Below are 15,655 nucleotides of genomic sequence, written 5' to 3'. Positions count from 1 at the left end.
TTGGGCAACCCCCAGTGCCACCGCCACCTTCCATAAATTGGTTTGTCTCTTTCTACACATTTTCTCCACCCATCCTTCACCTTCAAGTTGGCAGCTGAGGCAGTTGGAGCCTTTCAATGTGCAGGTTTGACCCAAGGACCTCCAACGCCACCCAAGGGCACTATGATCCCTGGAAAAGAACTGGGCAGAACTGTGACCTCCACTAAGCAATCTTGTTTGGCTTTGCTGCTCCTGCTGCCTCTGCCTCTACATCTCATCCTCTGCTTCTTTTTCTATTTTCCACTCTCTTCTGACCCCACCTCTTCCCTATTCTTTCTTTTTCCTCTAGCTTCCACATTCCGTCTCATTCAGAAAAATAGGCCATTTCTAGTTCTTTAATGGCACAATCCTAACCCACTTTCCAGCACTGACATAAGAGCAATGTAGCTCCAAGGTAAGGGAGCAAACAATTCCTTACCTTGAGGAGGCCTCCATGAATGCCACTCAACTGTAGGATGCAGCACACATCCCATTGGCACAGCTATGCCAGTGCTGGAAAGTGGGTTAGGATTTGGACCTGATTTTTCTTTCTGCTTCTTCTTCTGGCAGTTTTAAACCAGTTTCCCCACCTCATCTTTCTCATCTTCTAAACTCACCATCCATACATTGGATCTTTTTTTTTTTTTCCACTTCTCTCTATGGATGCTGCACAGGGCTGGCTCAAGACACCCCAGATCTTGAGGTGGTGTGCCAAACAGTGTATGCCCCCCACCATGTAATATGCCAGCAACTGCTCCTTCTGTTCTTGGGTTGGAAAAGGAATTGGTTTCTGGAATGGAAGAGGAAGCATGGAGAAGGAAGTAGAGGCTTAGATATCTCCAACACTTTAGCCTTCCACTCTCCTCTCCATTACCCTTTGCAAATGGGGGGGGGGGGGTTGGATAGTCCAACATTCCCAATGATCACCTAACAGAGGTATTCTGAATGACGACCAGTGTCTCTGCTAATGGCTGTACCACCAGGATGGTGAATTAAGAGTATGCACATTGAGCCTGGATGCAAGAAAGATGGCTGAACCTCAACCCAGGTGAGGGCTGAGACCCAGTCCTTATGTGATCCTGAAGGGCCCTTCAGGATCACATAAGGACTGGGTCTCAGCCCTCACCTGGGTTGAGGTTCAGCCATCTTCCAGCCTCCCTTGATTATTTACATTTGCAACCTTTGGATGCCTGAATCAGGGCTGGCCTAAGACCTCCCAGCTCCTGAGGCAGTTTATTAAAGCTGTCTCCTTACCCAATAGCCTGTAGGCCGCCACCACTCCTTGGATTAGAAAATAGGAGAACAGCAGGTAGTGGGCACAAGCCTCTGGTCCACCACCACTGGGTCCTCTCCTCCACACTTCCTCTTCTATTCCATTCTCCTTTCTACTCAAAACCAGAGAGGAGGAGAAGAAACGCAGATGGATACGCAACTACAAGTACTTGCTCTCTTCCAATTTCCTGCCTGAAGCGACCACCTTACTCTCATGGATGGGCCAATCCTGGCCCAAATGTTTAGTCTTCTACCTGGAACTTCAGGTTGTGGCAGTAATGAGGATCCCCCTTTCCCAACATTACTTACGGAGAAGGCAGTGTCCCGATTACCATCATTCATTCCCTCTTCAACATGTCATCACCACACTGCAGTGCACTTTATATGAAGTGTTCAGGAGCTGTATAGCCAGTACAGAACATGAATCTTGCTTCCTACCACTAGAAGCTACTCCAGGAGCTACACTGGATTTCTGTAAGCCTTTCCCTTAGAATTCCAGGCACAGCTTTTGCTCTATAAAGCCCTAAATAGTTAGACAACTCAATGCCTAAAATGCTCCTTTACATTCTTAAAATGACCAAAGGGCAATTTATATTTCAAGTCAAAACCACCAAGGCTACTTTCCTACCATCGTGCACTAGTATTTAAAACAAAACAAAACAAAAACAAAAGCACACCCTTTCCTCTTTGTTTATTTATTTAATTTTGGAAACAGGCCAGAGAGGAAAAGCTTAACAGTTTCCCATTTTGAAAATTTGGCTTGCATTTTCAATGCTGGAAGCATGCAATTATGGGCACTTAGTAAGAATTCAACCTTTTTACACGATGCCCTAGAGCTTAAAATTAAGAGACCAATGCTGGCTTTGTGCTGCTTTCAGATGCAGTTGGCTTCAGCATAGATCAACAGGGAGACTGACTGTCGCCCCTCTATTGAATTAAGTCTATATTTTTGACAAGTATGGCAGCAGTATCATCCCTTTAATCACCAACAATCCATTGTGTCTCTTTATGCTAATAAATAAAACATTCCCTGTTAAATATTGCCCAGTAAGCATTCGAAACCTGCAGTCACCACCTGCCTACATGTTAGCAAGCAGAATAATAGAATGGTAATAAAATAACATCAAATCATGTCTACTGGTTGTATAGACACTATCAGCAGTTATTGCCGAGCGCAAATCAGATGCCCGACTGAAAGATACATTTCTCTTTAACACAATGATCCATGCATATTTCACTAACTCGTCTCTAGATATAAAATGAATGTAACAAGATGATGATGGAGGTCAGAATACTTAGTAAATTCTTTAAGAAAGGCTTTTAAGCCCTTCCTATTACTGGTGCAGTTTGTTAAACTCCTGGCACTAGAAACCTATGGAGGAAATCTTTTACCATGAGGGAAAGAAAAACATCCTTAGCCTGTAAGCTCAGCAGGACAGAAATCAGCCATTGACTTCCAGCTGACATACTGAGTGTCATACGTAATTATTCAGTGCACAGCACAGGGGGCTAATTATGACAGGTGATGGTGATTTGAAATCAAAACAGAATGTTTTGAATTCTGTTGAAGGCTGTGAAGTTTTTGTTGCTGTTACTCAAATGAGAGGGCCAACCTTTATTTTTTTGAAATATGCATTCCTGCTACTTGGTTTGATTAGCTCTTACACCCAGGAAATGGTATGATGAATGTGGAGACAGAATTTTTTTCTCCCTCTCGCATAATACTAGAACATGAGATAACTAAATGGAAGGGTGTAGATTCAGCAGAGACAAATGTAAATATTTCACTCAATGCATAGTTAACCTATGGACAAATCAGATGCCAGCACCTCACAGAACAATCCTATGTATGCCTATTCAGAATTAAGTACCATAGTGTTTAATGGGGTTTATTCCCAGGTAACTATGCTTAGGATTGCAGCCTTAGAGTTTATTAAAAGAGAATGAGACACATGAATGGAGAAGTCTACCAATGGCTACTAGCAAACACGGGACTCTGGCATACCCCTTGGTCCACAACAGCACTTTGGGGGAGGCAGCACAATGACTGCCAAAAATTACAGCTGGCACTTTCCTATGCACTGCATACAGTCTACCCTATAATTCCTGCCTTTGGGTGAAGCAGAGAGCCTCATCAACCAAACCCCAGAAACAGCTTATACTGCTTCAGGGGCAACATGGTATATAGCAGCACAAGCTGAGTGATTATCTGCCACCCATCTTTCCAGCAAGTGTCTCCTGCATCTTTAAGAGCCACTAGACTTTGAGTGGCTCTTAAAGATGCAACTCACTCATCCATCTGTGTGCCAGGGTACCTCCCTACCCACGTGTGCACTGGTGTGACACAGCAATACCTTGAGCTTCAAATCTTGGAGTGAGTAAAGAGGAGCAGTTATATGCACTCATCTGCAAGTTATATTTCTGTTGCTGATTGTTCATATTTGACTTAAGCCTATTGGTTCTAACATCATTCCTCCTTCCCCTTCCTCTCTCACATAGTTTATGTTGTGTGGTTGCTGTCACTTCAGTTGCAATCTAAAGCACCTGGCTATCTTCCTCTTTCAAGTCACTTGCAGCACATGAAGACATCTGAGTTGGTTCTTTCTTCCATTGTCACTCTCTGAACCTCCTAAACCCTTCTCTTTTAATCCCCCTAATCTTTCCCTCATTGTCTCCTTCTCTCCGCTTTTCTGAACCCCCAAACCTTCCCCTTCTTCTCTCGTTTTCCTTTTCCATCTAATCTCTGTATGTCCCTTCTCTCCCCCCTCTTCACTCTGCCTCTTCTCCTAGTAAGGAGTTCCTCTCTCTTCCCCCTCCTCATTTCTCCTTCTTCTAACCACTCTTCCTTGGGTTCCATTGTTGTGTGAATTTGAACTGTAGATTTCGCCTATCTTAAGTGCAAGTGAGCTCAGGTAAGCCCAATTTGAACCACCTTTTTGGTTTTTAGAGCACTTTAATAAACTTTTACGCACCTTCACCCTTGTCTCTGTTTTTGTCTTACTGCCATATTACACAGCTGTACCATTGGTTTTTATGCTGGGTGTACACATGATTGTTTCTCCATTTGCACATGTGACATGTGTTTTAAAAAGCACTGCTGTTAACAAGGAATATGCATTAGATGTTGATCACGTTGAGAAACAGTCTGCTTTCCCACCAATATTTTACTCAGACTCCTGAGTTTAAATCTTTAATCTCTTTCCTAAGGCCCAAAACCTCAGAGTCATCCTAAATAAAACTTCACTAAGTTTCAGTTTTGCTGTCAAGGGAGTTTTCCAACCCACTTCTAATATACCATATTTTTTTCTATGGGTTCCATCTTGGTTGATGTGCTAGTAAACCGTCTTTCTAATTCCCCCAACAATACCCCTTTTCCTGAACCTTTAGCTAACTTAATTAGATATTCTAGTGCTTTGGTTTAAAATACTATTTAATTTCACTTAATGGATTTCCACCAAAATATTAAGATTCCCCAAACAGACATGTTCCTTCTCATTATTTTTTCCAAAGGTTCCTGTTTCATCTTTTCCTTGCTTTGTCAAAATCTAGTTAATTGACTATACTTAAAGCACAATTTTAGCAATTTCCCTGAGTGAGGCATCATTGCCTTGCCTATTAACACAACCTAATTGAAGTTTTAATCTCTAGCCAATAGTTTCACCCTCTTCATAGATCTGAAATGCTCTAAACTTAAATATATGCTGGCTCCTCCCAAATTAGGTTTCTGCTCCTAGGAGTGTAATCTAATAAAATATTGGATTAATGGAATTTTGCTGCATGAATCAAAGGGAATGGAGTTCAAATAGGTATTTCATCATCTTGCTAATGTAATGGCTATTCTCTGAGGCCGAAGACCAGAAAAGTTCTTGATTGTTCTTCGGCAAATACTTACTCCGGAATTTGGATCTAAGCCGTGAAGGGAAATTCCTAATCCTCCAACTGCATCAAAAAAGAGCCCTCCCCCACAAACAAAGCAGAGCAACCTGTTCAAATACCAATGCAATGGTGTTTTCACATGACACCCCAAGTGCTTTTTTGCATGTTCTGCTCCTGTAATGTAGAATTGGCTAGAATGTTCATTTAGTTTTCAAGAATGGCTGTCTTCCCTATTCTGTGTCACACCCACTCATTAACACAAATATTGTGAAGAAGGTTCAAAAACATTCTTGGGCCACAACACTATACAGAGTACCTAGTTAGGATACATCAGACAGAAATTAGTAGAGTGGGATGATGACAGTGTTGATGATGATGATGGATATGTATGTTGATGATGATGATGGATATGGATATGTGATGATGGGCAGGAGGTCTGGTCTAGAGGGTAGAGCCTCCGTTTGCCTGAAGATAACATCCGCAGATCGCCCGTTCGAGGCCACTGGCACCGTGCAACCTTGAAGCAGCTGACAAGCTGAGCCGAGTTATTCCATCTGCTCTGAGCGTGGGAGGATGGAGGCCAGAATGTGAAACCAGATCAGAAAGAAACATCTGAATGTTGTGGTTCTTGGAAGATAGAACCTTCTTTCAACTGTAAAAATCCCTACGGGGATTTAAATAGCCTGCCTATGTAAACTGCCTTGAATAAAGTCTGAGGAGAAATCTGACGACTAAGAAAGGCAGTATATAAATACCTGTATTATTATTATTATTATGTTTTTCAACAACAAAAAACTGTATAGACACTGTATAGCACAAGGAGTGAGAAGATGTGTAGTAGCAGACTGATGGATCCAGGATGCATCATCTGGCAACTGACAGGGATGGGAAAACCCAGTGTGGTTTGATTTGAGTTGAGTCAAGTCTAGAGTCACCGCCCCTGTCACTCGACCCAAAAAAGAGTCATAATGGGGGCACTTTCCAAGTCGCCGAGTTACCCCTTTGCAACTCTAAAGGACTCAAGTCACCCCCTCCCCCTTTAAAAAGCCTGTCATAGAAAAAATGGAGCTGCCGCTGGGCTCTGTGTGTGTGCATGGGAGTTCACTTTAAAGACTCTCTGCTGCCCCATCCCATCTGTAAGGAGGGCAGAAGGGTGTGGGAGGGACTGCAAGACAAGAGGGACAAAAGTGGCAATAGGGAGGAGGATCCCACACAGCAGCTGTGAGGCTTACCAGGACAGCCCAATCCTTGGCAGCTCTACTCAGAAGTAGTCCCACTGTAGCCAGTCATTCAATGAGGCTTCCTCCCCTCCCCCAAGTTAACAACAGAGCCATGCCATGCAGTAGAAGCATGATTGCTATGAATTGCCTCCCTCCCCTTCCCTGGGGTTCTGCAGCCAATTGTAACCCCCTTGAGTTCCTCCTCCTGCATCCAGTGATCATCTGTTCCTTCCTTCCTATCAGAGACTCACTTCTGCCTCCCCCTCCTCTCACCCTCTGCAAAAGCAAACATTAACCCTTCCCTGCCTCCTGGCTGGAACTTTCCTACTGCTTGCCTGGTCTGAATGCTGGCCCCACAAGGTTTTTTGTGCTGTGAAAACAGTCAGCAAGTATACCCAGACACAGGCAGACTCAAGTCTGCATGTGTGGGGTGAGTACTGAGTCAGGGGTCCCTGACTCAAGTGTTTTTCAGAGTCCCGCACACACAACTCACAAGTCAACAAGTCACCAAAAAACATGCATTTTCCAGCTCGAGTTCAAGTCACTGACTCAAGTTCCCATTCCTGGCAACTGGTACCCACTCCCAGCCCATCTTGTCTTGACACTTGGCTTAAAGTGGGACATTGGTTCTTCCTGCCACCACCCAAAGCACTGGGAAACTTGCCTAGGGTGTCTTCAGGAAATCTTCTTCCCAGGATAATAAAGAGTCCCAAATTCTTGGCAGTCCCTTTAAAAGCCAGGCAATACTGAAGACAGACAGTGAGAGGAGAGGGGATAAACCAACTTCCTTCCAAGTGAACAGTGCCCAGGCAGGTAAAATAAAGGAAGTTTATTAAAAGGTGTTAAAATTACACCAAAAGATGGCAAGAGAATAGAAGGAAGAGAAACAGACACTAGCAAGGAAGAAGCAACTGCACAGGCAAGAAGGTGCAAGGAGATCAAAGCCTAATGCTGTTAAGTCAGTGGGGCAGGGAGAACAAATAAAAAGGGCAAGCAACAAACAACAAGAAGAGGGTAAGGATGACTACTGCACCTGAATAACTCTGCAGCTCCATCAGGATACCAAGGCACCAGATACGCCTCTTTAGGGCTAAGAAGGTCTCAAATAGAAGAAAAATGTGAGATTTTTCCACAAGATGAATTCCTGTCTCAAACAGCTCACAATCTAAACAAAGGAACATAAGGAAGACACCAGCAAACAGTCACTCTCCCTGCCCCCCTCCCCCAGTTTTTACCTGAGACCTGCAAAAGACACAAAGTTTTGGATAAAAATTGCTCTACCACCAGGAGTGGGGGGCAGTTGAGAACACATGGAGTCTGTGCCACGTTAGACTTTTATACACTTTGAACTAGTACTCTAGGCAGAGCAGGCCTTATCATGAGGCGAACTGAAGCAGATGCCTCAGACAGTGGATTATCAGGGGAGGGATTTGCAGGTAACACTACCCTGATCGCTTGCCTGTTCGCTCACTCCTGTTGCTGCCGAGAGGAGACTCTCTAGTCCACCCTACTCTCTTCAAGCTCATCTTTGAAATTCAGTGCAGAAGGAAGAGGAGGAAGAATACTTGTTTGCCCTATTTGACCAAATATACCTAATTGTTTTTTGCTTGTAGAGCACAAAACATTGTCTTTGTGCTGTGAGGAATGGGAGAAGAGTTGGGGGAGTGACATCTGGTGCCTCTTTTCAATATCAAATATCTTGAGCTGCTCCTGATTCTAGGAACTTTGCAGGTTATGGATGGTGGAACATATATTTGCCTTATGTAGGGACTTCAAAATGTGAACGATGGCTCTTCTAGCCAGTCTGTTCCCATATCTGGCCATTCAAAATGGGTGGTCTAGTCTCAGAGGAGGGACTCTGGCAAGCGTGACCTGCTGCCACCACTACCATTTTTGCTTTCCTTAACATCTAGCCTGATGGGGAACTCAAAATCTTACTTAAGATTTTGTTGCTTTTTTCGCTTTGTCCTAGTAAAGGTATTACCAGATTGTGGCATTTTGTTTTTTCACAGAGCTGGTAAATAAGCTGGTAAATAACCATAAAAAAAAAAATGGTTGATGAGTTGGTAAATAATTCTTAAATGCAACTTTTCATGTTGTTGTAAATAGTTCTTTCCTCAGCAAAAGCAGACTTTCTAAAAACCAAGTTTCAAAATTAAATAAAATCCATATATTATGATGCCATACATTCACATGTGTAAGCCGCATGTCATTTTTTTTGGTGGTCATTGCTAAGAAATATTTCTGGTTCTCACATTGCTCCTCTGTAGAAGATGTTTTACCTCATAAGTGACAGCAGAGGGCACTAAAGACTGTTAACAGTATCATCCACCAGCAATCTCTCTCTATATATACACTGTACACACAGAGACACAGAAAACAAGAGAAGCCTGTGGAAGGGGTTTTATTAGCAACTTTCTGCTATCCAGCAACTACTTGTTCAACTATTCAACAAGTCTTCCAGAAGTCTTGGTATTTTAGTAGCTTAAATTATATTGATCTTCATTTATAGATTGTTATTTAAAACAACTGTTACTCTGCACATGCCCAATCTCCTCTGATCTCAGAAGCTAAGCAGGGTCAGGCCTGGTTAGTACTTGGATGGGAGACCGCTGGGGAATACCGGGTGCTATAGGCTTATACCATAGTCTTTCGAGACTGAAGGTTGCCAACCAACCATCAAAACAACATGAAACTTTATGGCAGCAAAATAAATTTATGATGGCGCAAGTTTTTGTGGGCCAAAGGATCTTTAAGGATGGCATCACAACAAGCATAAGAGGAAAGGGTTCTGGAACAAGCAGAATGCTCCTTCTGTTCATAGATGAATCTTCTATTTGTGAAGGGAAATCCCAGGGGTGGAAGTACTAGTTGAGATGCCACTCTAAGTTTCCACACAACAGTGGTTTCTGCCACAATAGACTGCCAATGCTACCTTTTGAAATGGGATTCAAGAAATTTTCCCCTGCAATGCTGGTATTCACGCAAAATCTATTGGGAACAAGTGTTGCACTAATGTCTTACCAAAAGAAGCACAAAACAAATTGTGGCTCCCGATCAGCAGTTACAGTGATTTCTTGATGAAACCAGTTCCAGGATGCAAGCACTCCCTTTTGCACATATAATCTCTAACTAACTGCAGATAGCGAGGCATTCAGCTAAAGAAGAATGCATATGTACAGTCTTCTGCTAATCTGTGGCTACACGGAGACATGAAAAAGAGACTAAGGCTGCAATCCTATGCAAGCTTCCATGGGAGTAAGTCCCATTGAATTCAGCAGGACTTACTTCTGAGAAGACATGCATAGGATTGCGCTGAATGTGGTATAATGGATATAGTGTCAGATGAGCAGCCCATCTGGTGCACTGGTGCAGCTGGGCCACTTGGCTCACACTGTACCCATCACTGGAAAGGAGCAGGCTGGAAGTCTCCTCAGAGTAAGGTGACATTTGTCCTCTCACCCCATGTAAAACCTCAGTCTGTGTAATGGGGTTACTTGGATCTGTACTGGCCAGGATAGGGGCAGATCTGATGGCTGGTCTGATGACCTATGCAAGTCTGAGAAGCCCTGTGTCAGGCTTTCAAGCCTGGAAGGGGAAATGGGATTTGGCATGCACCAGCATCACCAGTCCTAACACCATTCTGGCCCCAATCGTCCCATCTCCGCCTTCCCCTGCCACATTACACCCCTCCCCCAGCCCTTGTGCTGCCAAGCGGGCACTTACCTAGTCCTTGAATCTAGCACTGGCAGGATGGTGCAGGCCTTCCTGACAGCATTGTTTACTTGCCAGATGTTTCAATGTGCCTTACAGCACATTTGCAGCAACCTAGGCCAGCACAGTGGTCACTGTGCAGACATTAGGTTAAGATTGTGCTGTAGGACTGGGGAGATTTGGGTTTACATCCTTACTCCACCCTTGAGTTCACTGTGTGTCAATATCTCTCAGTCAGTATCTCTGTTATTGTGATGATAAAATAGGGGGAAACCCCTCTTACTTAAGCTGCTTCATGTGTCATGACTTCACTGCAACTCCTCAAGTGATGACTTGCAAGTATGAATGAGCCATCACAAATTATTTGCCATCTACCAGTACCGCTATTGTTATCACCTTACATCACTTCAAACACAATACTGGTTTCCAGTGAATTGATGTATTCAACTTTAAGGAATCAAGGGGTGTGTGTACATGAACAACCCTGGGCACACACCATGAAAGAACATAAGAAGAATCTTGCTGTATCTTAGGTCCATCTAGTCCAGCATCTTGGTCCAAAGTAGAAAGTGCTCCCTCTCTATTTATTCCTACGAACTGTTGTTCAGAGGTACACCGCCAATGAAAAGAGAGGTGTATTTTGCTGTCATAACTGGTAATAGATCTATCAGGAGTTAATCCTTCTTAAAGCAACCTATAAGAATGTAAGGAAACATAGTACTGTACAGCAATTACCTGGGGATCATGGGCAATTTCAGACAACCAGGTTTTCATGCTGGAAAAACGTGGCAACATGTTTGTGGTTACAAGGAGTGATTAATGTATTTGATTATAGATTGTTGTGGTGCTTGTTTCATTCCACAAGTTGTAACTGAGACAACTTCCCTAGAGTTGCTGGGGTTATGTGTTTACACTTAGGACCATTGCCATGTAACAGAAAGATGGCAACTTCATGTATACTGGCATTAAAAGAGAAACTGTAATAATGAATACAGCCAGTAGTAGCAGGTTGGACATTGCACTCAGTCCAAAACATAACAGAGTGTTCTGAAGTTACTACTCCAGTCATGAATGAGACTATAATATGCAAGAGAGATGAGAGGGGGAGAAAATACCACTCTTGCTAGTTCCTCAATGCTAGCCATTCAAGGGACCTTTAATGTGTTTAATCAAGGAATGAAACTTTCACACACTGAAATCGAAGTGAATTGCCCAATATTGTGTTAAACCAGAGGTCTCCAAACCCTGGCCCAGGGCCAGATGTGGCCCACGACAAGCATCTATCTGGCCCACAGCAAGCCTCTGGACCCCTGCAAGACTCTGGTCTGCTCAACCAAGTGTGACCAGAGCTGTGCTCCAGTTGCATCTGGAGAATATTCTGAGAGCCAGGGTGGCCATGCACCTCCCCTCAGAAAGCCTTCTAAAGGCCTAAAAACATCACTTCCTGGTTTTCTTGAAAAACCAGAAGTGACTTTTTGGGCCATCTGAGGGCCTTAGGCTTTCTAATATATTTATTTAAATTTTATATTTAAAATTAATTTATTCTTCCGGCCCTCAACACCATGCCAGATATTTGATATGGCCCTCTGGCCTAGAAGTTTAGAGATCCTTGTGTTAAACCATAATGGCCATGTTTGTCCTAGCTAGCAAATGCTAACCTAAGTAAATCACTTGTGTATCTTAGTTCATAACTTGCCCTCAGTTAATAAGGTCTCTCCTGTTTCCATTCAGATATTGTTTACGTATCTACTGGGCAGTTATAATGAAGAAGAAATAATTCAGTGAGTCTCAATGTGCCTATGTGTTTAGCTATAGATGTCCAGCACATCTCATTCTCTCTGAATATAGGATATATTTTATGACATAATCAATAAGGTTGCATTAGTGGAAGGCAATGTGCAATATATACTGTTCAGGAAGCAATGACAAATAAGTGAAATCATATCTATATATTTGGTAGATATCTGTGCTGTCAACAAACACCTTTGAGATGAAAACACACTTGCTTTGTGGTACCTTTGAAATGTTGTCAGCAGAAAGCTACTGACAGAACCTGAGATCTTGTATTTCAATCAGTCAGTCACTTTTGTTCTGTCACTTGCCACCCACTTCCTACCCTTACCTGCTCTAGGACCCTTCTAAATGTCAGGGTGCTGTTATTCATCTAAAAACCATACTCAAACTTTATCAATTCAAGGCAGCTGTGCTAAATGCAACAAGTGCAACATATTACCCAACTTTCTTCCTCCCCCAGTGTATTGTGTGCTTGGAATCTATCGAAAGAAAAGGTGTTCTCATGAGAGATTTCAGATGCATGGTCAAATAATGGCAAATAGGCACACTGATGTGCCAATACTATGCAACGTCTCCAAGGTTCAGATTATGTTAACATGATACAAGAAAAACTTGATGCTCAGAGGGAAGATTGACAGGCTACCCCAGTATGTTGAATGACTCCCAACATGTTGGTTTAAAACATGCATTCAAATGTATTAATTCAAAACAAAAACTCCACTGTTCCATTATGTAGGGCATGCCTTCAGACCATCCCAGAGTGTTAGCATCTAGCCCCCAGATGGGGTTTCATCTCCAAGTAAGACATGAAAGTAAGTAAGTAAGTAAGTAAGTAAGTAAGTAAGTAAGTAAGAAAGAAAGACAAGATCCTTCTGGTAGGAAGCCCATCTAACTTAGCCATAGTAGGTGACCTACTTATTCTTCATGGGAATACATAGCACAGATTATCCAAACATGGTAGACCCACCCGGCCTGAACAGGCTTCCCACCTTTTTGTGGTCAGCACTTCAGTTACAACTCATTTTCACTGAACCACTTCACCAAATAGTCATCATATACCAAAGCTGGTATATGGTTCTCCACATGATCGTGTTTTGACTCAAAATTCAATTTGACCTGAAAAGTAGGTTAGAATAGGGTGGTCCAACTTTGACCACTTAGGGAGCCATACCCAGCAGTATATTGCCCCCACCCCTGAGGGTGCAAATGCAGAGGTAATTGATGGTGACATGATGACGTTGCCTCCAATTACTTCCAAGTTTTGAGCCAGGCGGCAAAAGAAGCAGGTAGAGGAGAAGACAGCGGGTGCGGCAGGGCTTTTAAATCTCCCTGCCATGCCATTCCAGCTTCTCCTTCTCCAAAGGAAAAGTTGGAACAGCATGGCAGGGAGATTGAAAAGCCACTGAAACAGAAGGAGGGGGTGCGGCAGGGTTCTTGTTGGGCATCAGAGGAGGCCTCACGGGCCACAGGTTGGGCCAGCCACCTGAGTTAGATACAGTATATTTGCTGAATACAACTTTTAAGAAACGCTAAGAACTTTAAAATCCATTTAAAAAGCATGCACTCAGGGACATTGAAGACACAATTATAAGTCATTATTTGGCACTCTCTCTTTCTTGAGCTCCTCTGTTTCATCCAGAATTTATCTTTAGCCGCCCTGGGTCCCGTTAGGGAGAAGGGCGGGATAAAAATAAAGTTTTATTATTATTATTATTATTATTATTATTATTATTATCATCTTGCTGAGCTTCCTGTGCCAGAAAATGTCCAGTGGATCAATTTTGGATGCAGGGAACAGGAAGTGCAAAACAGTTGCACATCCTGTTTGTTTTTTTTCTTTGCCGTTTCTATTCCCATTCCTTCTTGTTTTCAGGCACATCTTGCTTTCACAAACACAGATATACTTTCAGTCTCATAAATGATGTCGCGGCCAATGCTGTAGCAGTAAATTTTTAAATGCAAGAGCCCATCAAGACATGTCCCCGTAGCCTCATCCCATTAAGACCATTTTAAAAAATCAACACTAAATTTCTTCACTAGAGTGTTGTCTTCTCCTGCCATTTATTTCTACCTTGAAACTTATACTTCAATGAAAGAGCTAGCTCATTTCATCCCAAACCCTTGGAGTACATTGCAGTAGTTTTAAAACAAATGTATGAGCCTTGAGAAGAGAGCTTAAGCCATTTCTGCCCAGTGTTGCATATACACAACAGGGATCAAGTGTGTACACTGTGGGCTGGGCAGAACTCAGTTAAAAAATATCCCAAATAAATATAAAAAGTAATTTAGGATGTAATCCTAACTGTGCCTTGGGCCGGTGCAACTCCCTTGCGCCAGCCTGGGAGGGTCTCTGTGGCAGTGAGCTGAGCTAGCACATGGAGGTGCACTAACCCACAGAGGCCAAATCCAGCCTCTGTGGGAGCGGCAGCAGATGAGTTCATGCCGCCTAAGCTTGGCTGGCGCAGGGGTCTTGGGGTTCATGGGGAGGGCAGGGAGGGAGGTGGGGAGGTGGGCATTCCCAGGGCAGGCAGGTGAGGAGTGGGAGGCAGGGCCAGGACCCAGCAGTTATGCCGAATCCTAGCCCCATTCCCAAGCAGTGTGACACAGCTCTTGGCTGCTCAGATCTGCACCACCTCATCAGGTGGGTTGCTGCCACTTTACCTGGGGTAAGGGGAAAGTTTCTACTTGCATTGGTCTGAGTCGCAGTCAGCCCCAACCTTGCACTGGATACAGTGCAGGCCTCCTGGCTTGCCTGTTCCAGTGCAAATTAGGATTGCGCTGCTAGAATGGTAGCTTACATATATATGTCAGAAGTAAGTCCCACTGTGTGGGCCCAATCCTATGGGTGCCCCCTCATGGGCCCAATTACACCCCCTCCCCCACCTCCCCCCATCCCTGTGCTGCCTGATGGGAGCTTACCTGTTCCGTCAGGAACTCCTTGGGGATATATCACTGGAAGGAAAGCACAGGCTTTCCCGCTGGCGCTTCTAAACACTAAGCTGCCATGAAGTGCTTTACAGCACTCTTGCAACAGTCAGCACTGGCACAGCTGTTGCTGTACTAGAGCTACTGAAGAATAGGATCACACAGTGTTTGAATTGAAGTTTTGTATCAATAGTGTTGATCTGGAACTCCTATTCTGAGAGGACATTTGACAAGCTAGATTTAAAAACCAGATCATCCCTAATGTATATATTTGCACTGCAGATATAGAGGTACATCTCGTAGCACACCCCAATGTCAAGAAGTATTTTCATTGGCTTAACTATGTCTTTCTAAGCATCACTAGGTAAATGCTATGAGCCCAACTCGTATTGAAACACAGTGAAAGCTAAACCAAAAGGTCTATGTGAAAGCCTTCACAGACATAGAAAATCTTCTTGGAAGGAGTCCTACTAATCACATGGTAGATTGCAATAGAGCAAACAAACTGCTGGTCAAATAACAGCTCTAGTAATGCAAAAATCACTTCAAGAGAATGAAGAGATATTCCTTCTGCTTGGTAAGCTGGGGGGGGAACAACTCACACCTAAGATTCTGAACAGCACCTTAAAAAAAATCTGCAACATGAACACCTCAGTTTATATAGTGCCCTGGAATTGAGAACAGGCATGTTAGTATTTGTCAAGATCTTCTAAAAACAACTGAAAAGTATTATGTGATGGAGCTGAAAACATAGCTAAGGATCTTGAAATTGCCATTCCCAGCTTGGCAGTATCAAAAAATCACTATGACAGTGTTATAACCCGTAGATTGCAACA

The sequence above is a fragment of the Tiliqua scincoides genome, chromosome 1, assembly GCF_035046505.1.
Source record: "Tiliqua scincoides isolate rTilSci1 chromosome 1, rTilSci1.hap2, whole genome shotgun sequence".
Lineage (NCBI taxonomy): Eukaryota > Metazoa > Chordata > Lepidosauria > Squamata > Scincidae > Tiliqua > Tiliqua scincoides.
The sequence above is the reverse complement of the archived record's forward strand: the minus strand, read 5'-3'. Positions refer to the sequence as shown.